The following is a 15,291-nucleotide window of genomic DNA, read 5'->3' as shown; positions in this document are numbered from 1 at the left end:
ACCGTCGCCATAAGAATCGATGGTTTTCGTATTAAAAAACTAGAAAATGATCTTCCTGATTTTTGATTTATCGACTCACCATGGTCTGTAGAGTCTTGTGGTACGGATGACAAATCTGAAACAGAGTTCGATAAACTAGTGTCTAAGTTATTGTTGTAAATTTTGGTTTCGATTTTATTTTGATAACATTTGTAAGATGTGAATGATTGTTTTCTAGAAATCCACTTTTCTATATTGTATTTCTTAGATTGTTCCTCAGTTTCATCAAGAAAAAAATCACATAGGTTACTCTCTATTTTCTTTCCTGAGGTAGCTGACAAACTTGAACATCGTGTTGACAATTGTGTACTATTGGTTGATGTACACGATGTCTTTGAAACTCTTCCAGAACCCCAGTTCTGAAAGACTTTTGTTCCGTGTGTTATTGTTCTTTCTTTTTCTGCTTGGTGGGATTCATGTAAGTCATAATCAAGAGAAATACAATCTTCTTCACTAAAACATGTGTCCGTACATAAAACTGATAGGAGAAAACCTCTTCTTGGTTCGATAAGTATTCCCAACGCAAAGGGTGTCAAAATCACACAGGCTAATTGGCAAATTAAGTTAAATTCTGTGTAGGCCATGTCTTGTGAAAACTGATGTGCTAAAACTTCTGATGATAGCAAGCATAGCCAAGGAACAATGTAAAAACACATTTGTAAAAGTAATGTTAATAAGAGCTGTCGTAGTAAAATGAAACTGTGTGAATACTCGTGCAAATGAGATTTACTGATCAAAAATGTTTTATACCAAGTCTTTTTATCATTGATTTTACACAAGCGACTTATCATTAAAATAGTCAATACCACTGTTATAACGAAGGGTATCTCTTGCGATAAAACATGAAGTGCATAATTTATAGTCCTCATGATTTGGGAATTCCAATCCGAAAACCAATACACAACTCCATGACAAACGGACAATGTGCCAATAAATATAAACGATATTTGAAGAAACTTTCTAGACGTTCTTTTCTTGTTATTCATTGGTGATTTTATTCTACTGAGCAGTTGATATCTTTGTAAATTCAGAATCAAAATGCTGAACGTGTTCATACCATCCATGAAAAACATAATGATACCTGAAAATTAAAAAAAATACCATACAATATGTTCACACATTTTACAATTGTTGAATTTGTTTATATAATGTTGTTAGATTTTTTAAAAAGCACCAAAACGACAGTTCTATTTTGACATTATATTTATCACGTTTTAACATGAAAAATTCGGATTTTTTTTTTTTGTTATATAAAAAAATAACTATAATTGTTCTGTCACATATGTCGAAAGGGAAATTAACAAAAAGTGAATATTTCGTTAAACAATCTACTATTAAATGTTAAACATGTAAAATCCTATAAAATCAAACTAGCAAACATAGGTACTCGAATATATATTTACTTACCTAAAACATTCTGCAACTGACCAAAAATAGCTTCAGTTCCTTGACTTTTGGCAAAAAACCCATTTATAAAAAGGCCGAAACCTTTTATAATCATTGTAATGGAAGCCGCAAGCATTGTGGAATCTGTTAATTTTCGTCTTTCTGGACTTTCTGTTGAAATCAATAGAAATAAGCTATTAAATACCATTCCGACAATAGAAAAGAAGCTTGTCACCCAGTAGTAAGTTTGAGAGTTCAGATATTCTGAAGTTTGCATTCTGAAAGCAAACCGAGAATGACAACTAAATTGTACATCCTTCTATTTATACATGTACAGAGCTGGTGTTAATATTTTTAACAATAGTTAATTGAGTAGGTGTAGAAGTCATATTGACATTTACTTGGTGGCAAGACAACAGCAGTAGCCTTACTTTCTTTATATGGCAATGAATGTAGATGTACAAGTGATCAGAGGTGTTTTAACAAAATAGTAAGCATGATATTGCAATAAGTACAGTACAAGTTTCTTTATTTAGAAAGGAATTAATTAAGTGCGTGTTAAGACAATAGTTATCAAAGGTACCAGGATTATAATTCAATATGCTCAGATCTTATTAATTATAAAGTCAAATTTGAATGAGTTTGAAGGTCTTTTTTCTGACAGTCAATTCATTCGTTTGTCCAGACGGCAACAACATTCTCCGAAGAAAACATAATTTATAGCGCGGCCGCATTATTTGTTTCGTACAGCAGATGCATTTAACATTGACAATGATGTGTTTCGTTAACTTAAAAACAGATGTTTTTCAAGAGAAACCACTCGGAACCTTTTCTGTCACCGCATCCACATCAGCAGATTCGCCAACCAATTACATTGGGATTCCATACGAAAGTGTTTTAGAATTGTTACATCTTGGAGTTATGCAGATATGCACATGAATAATAAAAAAATATGATCTGAAATTCTGTCATTTCTTGCATTATTTTTTATACTTAAGCGATTCATATTGCCAAGATCAAGGACTCAGCTACATGTTGTAGGCTTAATAATTATTGTATCTGATAATTTGTTTTATTACTTTTTGACTGGGTAAATACGCTCGCAGATAAAAAAAACAAACCATAAAAACATTTGGAGCAGAAAATTACCAAACTGTCTGAAGCAACTTAGATATCGTCAGCTTGAGTTGCTCAGTCACGAGGTTCGTACATGTTTCATATACTGTTGTAAGTGTTTGTTTGGTATCTTTTTCGTTTTTCTGTTTGCCGTCAACAACTGAGCTGGAATATTGTATTCAAATGTCACTGTTTTACATGTTCGGTATTTACCGCTTTTTCCTCCTTGGTAGTAAAATAGGAAAAACGTCATACAATAGTGCATTTGACTGTTAAGATTCACTTGGGAATGAGTTCTAAAACAAACCATGATACACTATATATATAGCTACTTAGATTAACTATAGAATGAATTCGGCAAACAAATTATGAATGGCAACTTATTTGTTTAACACCTTATTAATATAGAGCTAGTGTGAATACCATGACAAACAACAGCTGTTCCGTTGATGGTTGATACATGGAAATGCTATTCACGAGGCATACTATCCACATCTACACAAACATGACTTCGTATATACAGAAACAAAAGAAGGAAAGAGAAAAAAGGGTTAAATATGTTAATTTCAAGGAATATCTTCTTGACATTTAATCAGTTAGTTGCAAGGTTTATCTTCTTGACATTTAATCAGTTAATTTCAAGGTATATCTTACTTCCATTTAATCACTTACATTCAATCATGTTATTTCAAAGGCCAATAAGACTATAAAATATGAACCAGAAAGACTGTCTTTGTATCATGTACATGTATATAGTGTCAAAAGAATTAATGAAGAATATGGTAACATATGTATATGTCAATGTATAACTTTCTGACATTTAATCACTATCGCTCGGGCAAAATTAATCACGAATATAATCCCTACCTATTTTAAAACTACAGAAAAGTATAGCTTGCATAAATTATTTCTTATAGAAAAAAGAAAATTACTGAAATGTTTTATTTTATTGGTTGATAAACGTTAAGCATGTTAAGGAGAACAAAAGTGTAAAATACAAAAAAAAACAGAGACAATTGGAAGGTGTATTACAAAGTCAAAACACAATTTGCATGAACGATAATATATTTACAACAAGAGCATATTTTTTTTCATCAATAGTAACGGAATAATGGAATGGAATATTAACTGAATTGTTTATAAACTTGCAGATATAAAGTTCCTTTTAGGATGAAGACATTGGTAGACAATCACAAGACACTATTGATAGGTGAATAAACAAGAAGCACATGTAGCAAGTACGACAATAAAACAGGAGCATCATGGCGTTCTTTGTACAGACATAGAACATTGACAAAGGGTCTTTATGGCACAAGTAGAAAAAAAAGCCAATTGTATTTGATTTTTGATGATAAAGGTAGTGTTGTTCAAAAAGTAATAGTCCTCAAGAAGACATGTTGAAATATACCCGAATACGTTATTTTGATTCCAAGCAAAACAATGTTTACCTCCTGGCACGAATATAGCGGAAAAACAGCTAAACAATGTTCGATTGCCAAATTTATAGTATGATATGAACCGGCGAGATATCAACCACATAAGGTTTAGTACTAAAAGCGAGCATGCAAACAACAGACCTTCGAAAAGCTTTCTAATTTTAAATACTTTGTCAAAATATAGTTTGTGAAATGCCTTGCATATAATAAAACGTATGGGTCACAAGGCCTTTTTTCACAGTACAGGTTGTGCAAAAGTTTAAAACGATGTCTACATTATGAATTATAAAACCCACTTTGTGTGAAAAAAAAATTGAAGATAGAATTTTGAAACGAAATATGATAAATTAGCTCTTATAATATGTTTTCTGGAAAGAAAAGAAAAGTGATTCACAGTTTTCTTGCAGCACATTTGAAAAAGGTAAATTTACAACACATAATATTATAAAAGTTAATTTTAAAATGTTAGTTATTTCCCAATATATGATATTCCTTCTAATATTTGTCAAAATTACAATGCACTTGTATCACTCAAAAATGTTCTGTTTAAACTTTTTATCTACTATTGTAAAATGCAACTATGGTGATATACATCATATGTGTGTGTTACATGTTGGTGTTTCTCTCAGTTTAAGTTTGTAACCCGGATTTGATTTTTTTATCCATCGATTTATGAATTTTGAATAGCGGTATAGTACTGTTGCCTTTATATACATAATTGCCTACATTAACATGAAAATTCTAACACACGATCGCGAACTACGTAATACACTCGAAATTTGATCAATTCATTTAAGATGTACACCGATTGTTACCTGCTAGTCGAAATCAAAGACGGAGAAAGACATCCCAGCTAAAGAATGCATCATTGATACATCGTGATATTTAAAGGGCTTTTGATAAGTGACTGCTTATCACCTTTTTCTATTTTTTTCTTTTGTTTCAACATAGATTTTTTTTTATTATTTAGATGAAATTACGTGCGAAAATAACGACAGTTTGAAAAAGGATTGCATTTTGTATCCATTTCACTCAACTAAAAAAAGGACTTATATTCAATGAGCATCTGATAAGTGACTACTTATCACCTTTTTCTATCTTTTGTTTTTGTTTTCACACAGATTTATTTTTATTATTTAGATGCAATTACGTGCGAAAATACCGACCGTTTGAAAAGGATTGCATTTGGTATCCATTTCCCTCCATTAAAAAAAAGGACTTATATTCTCAGAGCATCTGATAAGTGACTGCTAATCAGCTTTTAAAGTTTTTTTTTCTTTTTTTCTCGTCAAATTGAGTTGCTCAGTGACGAGGTTAGAAACTGTTTTTGGAGGGTATGAGATGAATGGTGCAAAATCCTGCATTCTAGGCATTTTTAGAGAGTTTGATAATGTTTTAAATTTGGACACTTTTTATATATTTTTTTTCATATTTTAAGACTTTTACTAACACCAAATTTTTAACAACTTTTAGTTATTTAAATTTATATGTAAGATAATCATCCAAACACTACTGATTTGAGTCTGCTGCCAGAACATAGAACAAACATCGATTCAGCAGAGTTTGCCAAATTTTTCTATGGCCGGTTCAGTCAATCGTTTCAGAATCATAATTTGGTCTGATGATATGCTTATCGCGATGAACATGGAGCATGGCAAGACCGCGTCATCTCTCGCCACATGCATGCTATTTCCAAGTTTTCAATAGTTTCAGGGCAGTCTATGTGTCTAAAGTTAGCCCTTTATCATCAACACAGTGAGCAATGTCTTCTTCCAAATCCTTCTCCATCAGCAATTCGGTAGCAGCATCGGTAGTAGCAATTTTGTTTGCAAAAGGGAATTAAGCTTTCCTGGAAGCACCATCATACAGTCACTGTTACAAAATATTAAACTCGCTTTTATGCTATCAAAGAGTAGACAAACTAGGGATAGAATGAGATAAGATACATGTATATGATTCTATCTATAGAGTTAGTATATATGATATGGGTACAGGGGAATTGAAAAGAGTTTTTGACGTTTACATGTTGGTCCGTAATTTCAAATTATTTCTGGAAATAGTTGGTGGTATTTTGGTTCCAGAATCTATAAATCTAGGGATAAGGGGTTGGGGGTGTCCGATTCAGAAACCCCGAATATAAAGAAAAGAAATTCCGTAGTCCCTAATAAGTAAAGACAAAATCCTGTGTTAAGGTTCTACCATTCCTCAATAATATCAAATTGGAATACGGGATATTCTTTCAAATTTTAAGGTTAAAGAAACATGGATAAAAACTAATCCATGTATGTTTCATATTTTTATTTTTTTTTATTTATCTGTAAAGAGAAAGATTAAAGTTCGTGAAATAAATACGCAGACAGGACTGCCCCCTTGCAATGCCCAGTACTTGATTTGTCAAAAGTTGGTGAAACGGAGAAATGAATATGCAGACAGGACTGCCCCCTTCCGAAGACCGGTACTTGGTTTGTCATTTTACTTATCGTTTTTAGATTGTTCTAATGAAGTTATATGCAATACCCAGACTTTGTTCACAAAAAAACTAGTTTACTAGAATTATTCCTTCTTTACCTTCCGTGTCGCTTTTCCTTTTTCTGCAAGAGCCTGTTTTTAACTAGAGATCCATGATGATTATCATTACTAGGTTAATGTTATCGAGAAACATCACCCGTTGAGATGATGAGTTATATCCAGGAAGAATAGTTTAAAAAGAATGATGACAAGTTATAAAAACTAAGGTTGAGACAGAACAACAAATGACTATTTTATTTATATATATGTATAAAAAAAAAATTAGTGCTGAAATTTTAGTGAGGCACTTGCCTCAAGGGTAGTTACGGCCTTGCAAGCAAAACAATGTTTACATCCTGGCACGAATATAGCGGAAAAAACAGCAATGACAATGTTCGGTTACCAAATTTATAGTATGATATGAACCGGCAAGATATCAACCACATTACGTTTAGTACTAAAAGCGAGCATGCAAACAACAGACATTCGAAAAGCATTCTAATTTTAAATATTTTGTCAAAATGTAGTTTGTGAAATGCCTTTCATATAATAAAACGTATGGGTTACAAGGCCTTTTTTCACACTACAGGTTGTGCAAAAGTTTAAAATTAAGTCTACATTATGAATTATAAACCAATTTTGTGTGAAAAAAAAAGAAATTGAAGATAGAATTTTTAAACGAAATATGATAAGTTAGCTCTTATTATATGTTTTCTGGTAAGAAAAGAAAAGTGAGTCACTCGTTCTCTTTCAGCACCTTTGCAAAAGGTTAATTTACAACACATAATATTATAAAGGTTAATTTTAAAATGTTAGTTTTTTTCCAATTATATGATATTTGATATTTCTTCTAATATTTGTCAAAATTACAATGCACTTCCATCAATCAAAAATGTTCTGTTTTAACTTTTTATCTACTTTTGTAAAATGCCACTATGATGTTTGTAACCCGGATTTGTATTATTATTATCTATCGATTTATGAATTTTGAACAGCGGTATTGTACTGTTGCCTTTATATATGTTACAGTAAATAGGTGAAATTATGAATTACACGTAATTACTAAAATTTAGGAATTGCATGTAATCCCCAATGCACTTAGTAAATACAAGTTATTCCTGAAACGGCCCAGTTATTACCAGTAATTACTAATTTTAAAATGAATTTTTACACCTATTTACTAACTGTTAAAACAATGTTGTAATATGATCAGCTGATCAAAAGTTATGGTAATACCAACTATAGAACATCAGTGAGTACTTTTAAACAGTGATTAGCCTAAAATGTACCTTTTTGTTGTAGGAGCATTAGCTACGAGATATACAAAAAATAAAATATGATTTTTTTTTTGTTAAATCATTAATGAAAATGATATAGTGAAATTATACTTTAACAGTCAATCTGGTACTGGTGCACTTGCAAGTGAATAATTGGACCTCAATGAATATGTATACATGTGACCTACAATTAAACCCCTAGCAGGAGATATATTACCGATGTATTCAGATTTAAAATTGTAAGGTTTCGTGGAACCAGTATCTCGCCTACTTTTGCTGTTAGTCGCAGGCTCAACAAAAATGAAAAAAAAATAATATTAAAACTTTCCTCCAGAAACTATCTTTTGACAAGTACCGTAAGAAGCTGCTCTCCAAATTTGGTTAAAATCCAGGATGGTTTATGAAATCTTATAAATGTTTTTAAAAAAAACCTGCAGAGTGTATGTAATATAAACCGGGGAAAAACGAAGTTTATTTATAAGGAATATACGAAAAGGATTTTTTTCCAAACTTTACTTATGGGTATTACCTTATGATCATAGACAAGCTTCTGTCCAAGCTTGGTAGAAATCCAGGATATTTTGAGAAATTATTAAAATTCTAAAAACTTTTACCACAGTGTGAATGTAATGTTAACTGACATAAAAACTAAGTCCATTTATAATTAAAATACGGAACAAATAATTTTATTTTTACAAAATTTACTTCTTGATAACTATCTTATGATCATAAACAAGCTTCTGTTCAAGTTTAGTAGAAATCCAGCATAATTTAAGAAAGTTATCAAAATGTTAAGAACTTTAACTACATAGTCAATATGTGTGGACGCTGCTGACGACAGAATGGTTTGATATGTCTCACTATTGCGACCATAGTCACAGTTTTGACAAAAAGAAACAAAATAACAACATTGAAAGTAAAACAAAAATAATGGACCAATTAGTTGACTTATACAATCCACAAAATGATGATTCTTATACAAGTAAAAACGATGATAAAATGTTGTTTCAGGTTTATAAGCTTAAGTTTGGAGGTCTTTAAAAACTCATAAAAAGGAGAAACACAGAACTATGAAATTTGACTCTTAACACCATCAAAGTGTATAAATTTGTATGTGAAGAATGTCAGCTTAATCGAAATAGTCTGACAAAAGAAGTCTTTAATAAACCTATGTTGTAAAAGGAATTTAACTTGTGTGTCATTGGGCAAGTATGTCTGATGGAGATTTAGATTTAAAGAAATTATCAAAATTATGAGATTTTAAGAACTATCAAGATTATTCAACCAAATTTTGCATTATCGAATGTCTATCAGCAAAAAGAGGTGACTAAGTTGCCTGTAAACTTCTCACAACTATATGCATTTCTCAAAAATGGATTGATATCATTGTCTTGCATGCTGAAAATGATTTTTAGGGAGTTTCAAAACTGTTTAAAAAAATCTTTTGTCTGGTTTCAGTTCACAAACACTTTTGATGTGCCTTATATTCCCTAATCCTTAATTAAGTTAGCCCTAAAATACCTACCCTTTTACTTTATTATTTGGTATCTTGAATTATATCTTTAATTTTAGAAACAAAAATATCAAGATAGTAAATAGCTGTAAACATGACCAAACAAATCAGTTAATACCAGTAATCACTGAAACAACTAGTTAATACATGTAATTACTAAATTGGCTAGTAATTACAGGTATTTACTGAAATGTTTAGTAATTACATGTAATTCCTAATTTCATCTATTTACTGTAACATATACATAATTGTCTACATTAACATTAAAATTCTAAGACACGAACTACGTAATACACTCGAAATTTGAACAATTCATTTAAGATGTTCACCGATAGTTACCTGCTAGTCAAAATCAAAGATGGAGAAAGACATCCCAGCTAACGAATGCATCATTTGATATTTCAAGGGCTTTTGATAAGTGACTGCTTATCACCTTCTTTTATCTTTTTGGTTTTCACACAGATTTTTTTTTATTATTTAGATGAAATTACGTGCGAATCTACTGACAGTTTGAAAAGGATTGCATTTGGTATCCATTTCACTCAACTAAAAAAGGACTTATATTCAAAGAGCATCTGATAAGTGACTGCTAGTCAGCTTTTTCTATCTTTTTTTTGTTTTTTACACAGATTTATTTTTATTATTTAGATAAAATTACGTGCGAAAATACCGACAGTTTGAAAAGGATTGCATTTGGTATCCATTTCACTCAACTAAAAAAAGGGCTCATATTCAAAGAGCATCTGATAAGTGACTGCTAATTAGCTTTTTAAAGTTTTTTTTCTTTTTTTTCACACATTTTTAATTGTTATCATCTAGTTGACTTTGGCGCACAAATACTCACATCCTAAATTGAGATGTATTTGTTTTTTGTGATAAACAAAATTAATTGTCTAAAATATTTTTATTTTTACTCTTTGTTATCATGAAGTTGGATTTCTAAACGAAAAACATTTACATTAAAAATATCGCATTAATATATAATATATTGCTAACGGAATACGTAGCACGATAAAGTCTTTTATCTCGTGTTCAAGTATTGATTTTTTTTTATTATTCAGATGACTAAACAAATCTTCAGAAATAAGTTATTTGATAATTTAGACCTTTTAGTCGGATTTAACAGAAATCGCGCTGTTCAAGAATTAAAATAAACATCAATGAACAAGTTGGTGCATCAGTTATATTCAGAGCATCCTTACCTTTGGATAACATTATCTTAAGAACCCAGGCTTTTAAAATATCTGTCTATGTTGCTAGGTTTTAGTTGACTGAGCGGTGTTTTTAGACTGTTGCTTTCCTATTTGTTGTTATTTTTGTTTGGCCTGCTTTGAGGCAAAAAGTATAATTAAAGAATCTGCAGTGGTCGCCTAAATCAATCAAACACATAACTGACGTACCCTCTCCCCTAAAAAAAATAAAAATAAAAACCGCCATATTGTATTTTCAAATTGCATTTATAGCGTATATTGTTCGCGGCACCTAGCACTATAAAACCTGACAAGTTTCCAATAGAACTAGATAGATATGTTGATTTTGAAATGTTGTTGCGACCTTATTTAAAAAAGCCTCCACATGGAATTTTTCAGGTGGGTTAATAGCTTATATTGGCAAAGTACATCAAGGTAGATCCATACATGTAACTTGTTGATAAAAACTACTAATATTCAAAATTTTGTGCTTTCATCTATTAACCGAAACATGCTTTATATGAATAAATATTGTTTAAACTAACAACTGAGCCACACAAACTCCACAGGAAAAACATAAGTGTAGTCTGGTTCTGTCATACTAATATGATAAAAAAAAAAGCTATGCTTTAACGTCACTTTTAGAGACTTTTTTAACCTTCACATTTGTATATCTGTATTCTCCATTTTAAAGAATGCAGTTGTTAGTTCATTGTCAACTTCCGAGTTTGAATGTCCCTCTGGTATCTTTCATCCTTTCTTTTACAGGCTCACTGAAACCTTTTATTCTATGTTGTTCTTTTTTTCTAAACAAAAAAGAACAAAGAAACATGTATAAATACTCAGAAAAAAAACAAAATTGCAAAAAAAATATTTGATTGCAACAACAGAAGTTTTCCAAATGATCTATCTATATTAAAGTAAACAGTTTTCTAAATGATCTATTTTTATTAAAGTAAACAGCCAATATTTACTCCTATATGAGGTAACTATTCATTTTCACATGAAGATTTTTTCCTTTATTCGTATTAGGCGTTCTTCATACAGGAACTTAAAAAAGAACCTGAAATCATAATTTATAGATGACGACCTGTCCCTTACGCATTTACAATGTCACGAATGTACAACAGGAATTTTACAAAACTGACCACATTATTGATATTCATGTCAACACCGGAGTATTAACTACTGGGCTGTTGACACCCTCGGGGACGAAACGTCCATCAGCAGTGGCATCGACCCAGTGGTGGAAAGTCACTTATCAAACGGCACAATTCCTGACTCGGTACAGACATTTCCTTATAACGATAATGGTTTGCTCACCCTCTTGTGTATGACAATAGCACATCATTCCTTTATATCAGTATCATGGGTAAAACATGTGTGCAGTAAAAACAAAGAATGCAGCATTACTATTCATGTTGTTTTAAAGAAAACGTTTATCGCTTGTAATGAATATTTTATCTCGATTATCTTAATGTCAAATTCCTTTACATTTGCAAATAAAACCAATAACATTGTGTAGTCGTCCATCATACATAATCTAGTTCTACAAGAAAAAGCTAATATGCTGATTACCATTCGTTCATAACTTCATACCTACATGTAGTAACTATATAAACTCAATTTTTTCTGAGGAATCTGGTTTAAATTCGGGCGTGAATAAGATTCATTCTGTTATTGCTTTATAAAGGCAATCATTCTAATTTTAAGAATAAAGTTGTCACCATTGAATTGTCAAATAAATCATACACTTACTTAATTAGCAGTTTTTAACAATATTAGCACTGTATGTCTTTGTATACATTGAAAACTGGTAAACAATGATGATATTTTTCTCAGTTTTCTTTTCAAAATGCCTTCTCACGTTAATCACGAAAATCAAACATACTACTTGTAGAAATTTTGCTGTAGTGAAGCAATAAAAACGCTATTGAAATTTGTGATCCTTGTGCTCTATCGCTATTTATTATTCACTTAATTTCAAATTTATATTCTGCTTTACTTGTTGTAACATGTATTGCTGGTATATTCGTATTATACAAATTTTAATATACCCGCTATTTTGAACATGTTTTAACATGCATTGGTTTTCCCGTTTGAATGGTTTTACACTAGTAATTTGGGGGCCCTTTATAGCTTGTTGTTCGGTGTGAGCCAAGGCTCCGTGTTGAAGGCCGTACTTTAACCTATAATGGTTTACTTTTTAAATTGTTATTTGGATCTAAACAAGTAAGTTTGAGTATTAGGGAGCATTTTTGATAACAATTTTACCTGAAATCTAGAATTTAAACTTCATAGTACAATGTTGCTTATATTAAAAAAAAATAATGCCCCGAAACGGAAGAAATGTTTTCGGTTCTTATCCATCTAAGGCTTTCAAATATTTGGCTTTGAGCGTTCCTTATGAAGGTAAATCCAGAAAAGCGCATCTGACCTAAATAAGTATTAAACGTGTTGTCTTGCATGTTTTACATTTTATGTTAAAATGTGGAATATACGAAGATTTTTGTTTGAGTAAATAAATCATTGATACTTCTATCTTGTCAAATGTGTCAAACAAAAATTGAGATGTTTAACAAAACTAATTAAGTGATGCTCGAACAGAAAAAAAAATTAGGTCAAGATCATTGGAGGCCCAAAATCCCTATATAAGATCTCCGTTTATTCTTTCGTTTTAGATACCATAATATTTTCTCGATGGTTTAAACAAATGCAGCGTTTTGATTCTGAATTAACAAAGATACATTATTATGAGTAGATTCAAATCACCTAATGCATCTAGAATGACAATTCACAAACATCTTGTATATGTTTAATTATAATCCATGAATCAAAGTTTTTTTTCAAATCAAATACAAAATAATAAATGATATAAGAATAAAAGTACCTTTCGGTATAACAGTATTATCGAAGTTCGATAGTTTTCTCTGGGCTCTCGTGCTTTCTCTGCCAATTCAAGCTGTCCGCAACGAAATAGCCCAAAAGCGGTGATTATAAGTGACGTTAAACAAATTTTTTAAAATGAAAAAAAAAAGGATTATGTAGTATTTATGATAAACAAACTGAGAGTAAGATATTTCGTTATGGATATTTTATGTTTTTTTTCTTATTGGCTAAACCCACGTTTAGTGTATGGATTGGTCAAATGAAAATCCGACCATAGAAATGTTTATCTTCAGGTATTCATGACAATCCGAGGTGTGATAACCGACAAATAAAACCTAAATAATGCAATATCTGATCTCATGAATTATAATCCGTCAACATAGTATTATCTGCAAAGAAACGCATGATTTGTTGCCCATTTTAATGTCCACATTTTACAGATCATTTATAAAGTGACAAAAACTTCACTTATACAAAATAAATATAAAACCATACCCAATTATAAACCGCACATATTTCACTCTATAGGATTGAGAATATTTGGTCTTTGGGTAAATGGTATAAAATGTAAAAAGACAGGGACTCACACGGAGAGTACACACTCATGACACATGTGGAAGTATGAAACACGAAATCGAATATCCATACCAAAAATTATCGGTTCCTTAAATAGTTAAATCAAAGATACCAGGATTATAATTTAGAACGCCAGACGCGCGTTTCGTCTACATAAGACTCATCAGTGACGCTCATATCAAAATATTTATAAAGCCAAACAAGTACAAGTTGAAGAGCATTGAGCATCCAAAATTGCGATAAGTTGCGCCAAATAAGGCTACGGTTATATGTGCCTGGGATAAGAAAATTCGTAGTTTTTAAAAAAATATAAAGTTTTGTAAACAGAAAATTCATAAAATGACCACATTATTGATATTCATGTCAACACCTAAATGTTGACTACTGGGCTGGTGATACACTCGGGGACGAAACGTCCACCAGCAGTGACATCGACCCAGTGGTGTAAATAGTTATCAAAGGTACCAGGATTATAATTTAGGACGCCAGACGCGCGTTTCGTCTACATTAGACTCATCAGATACGCTCATATCAAAATATTTTTAAAGCCAAAGTACAAAGTTGAAGAGCACCTTTAAAGTTTAAATCAATAATTTATTCAAAATCCATGTAGTATTGTGTTAAATCGTTTTTGTTATGAAACAATTTAAAAATATTTGCATTATTAAATACATCTCAAATAGTCACACTTTATTGTCACACACTGGTTATGTGTGTTGATTGAAAAAACAAGACGTGTTTTGCTTTTAACAGTTTACAATAAAAACTAAAGTCTTGCCACATGTATTTTTCCTAAGTAATGAACAACCAATTACAGTCGCACATGCAGACACGAGCTTTTAATACGAATAAACTACGTCTAACTTATATTCTAGTTAACATGCATCGGTTTCAGTTTTGCATAATTGCCCTTAAATTTTTAACCTCTTATATTTTGTGTGTGTTTGTTAAATTCACTTTAAGGCTACTTGAGAAGTTAAGCCCTTCAAAGTGCAAGATAACATGATCTCTAGTTTTACTTTTGCATTTGTCACAAATATATTATCTGACTTGCAACTTGGACGTATTCGATGGCAATTCTAATTTTCTTGTCAGAATTCCCCTAGACTGTCAATGCAATGCAATTATAGATACAAAAGTAATGTGCTTCTTTTTCTTACATTTTGAATTGAATGCATGATATGACTGTACATTACAGTGCTAAATGAAAATCAGTTCTTCAGAGTATCGGCATCGGAAAAAATGAATGTAGAAAATCATATCCTGTCTTAAGTACATGTATGTTTAAATAGGATTAAATGCAATCAGCATTATTGTTACAGTTTTTAATATTTCCCTAGAAGTGTACCTAATGCCCTTAT

Source organism: Mytilus trossulus, chromosome 13 (assembly GCF_036588685.1).
Source record: "Mytilus trossulus isolate FHL-02 chromosome 13, PNRI_Mtr1.1.1.hap1, whole genome shotgun sequence".
In the NCBI taxonomy this organism is placed as follows: Eukaryota; Metazoa; Mollusca; class Bivalvia; order Mytilida; family Mytilidae; genus Mytilus; species Mytilus trossulus.
The sequence above is the reverse complement of the archived record's forward strand: the minus strand, read 5'-3'. Positions refer to the sequence as shown.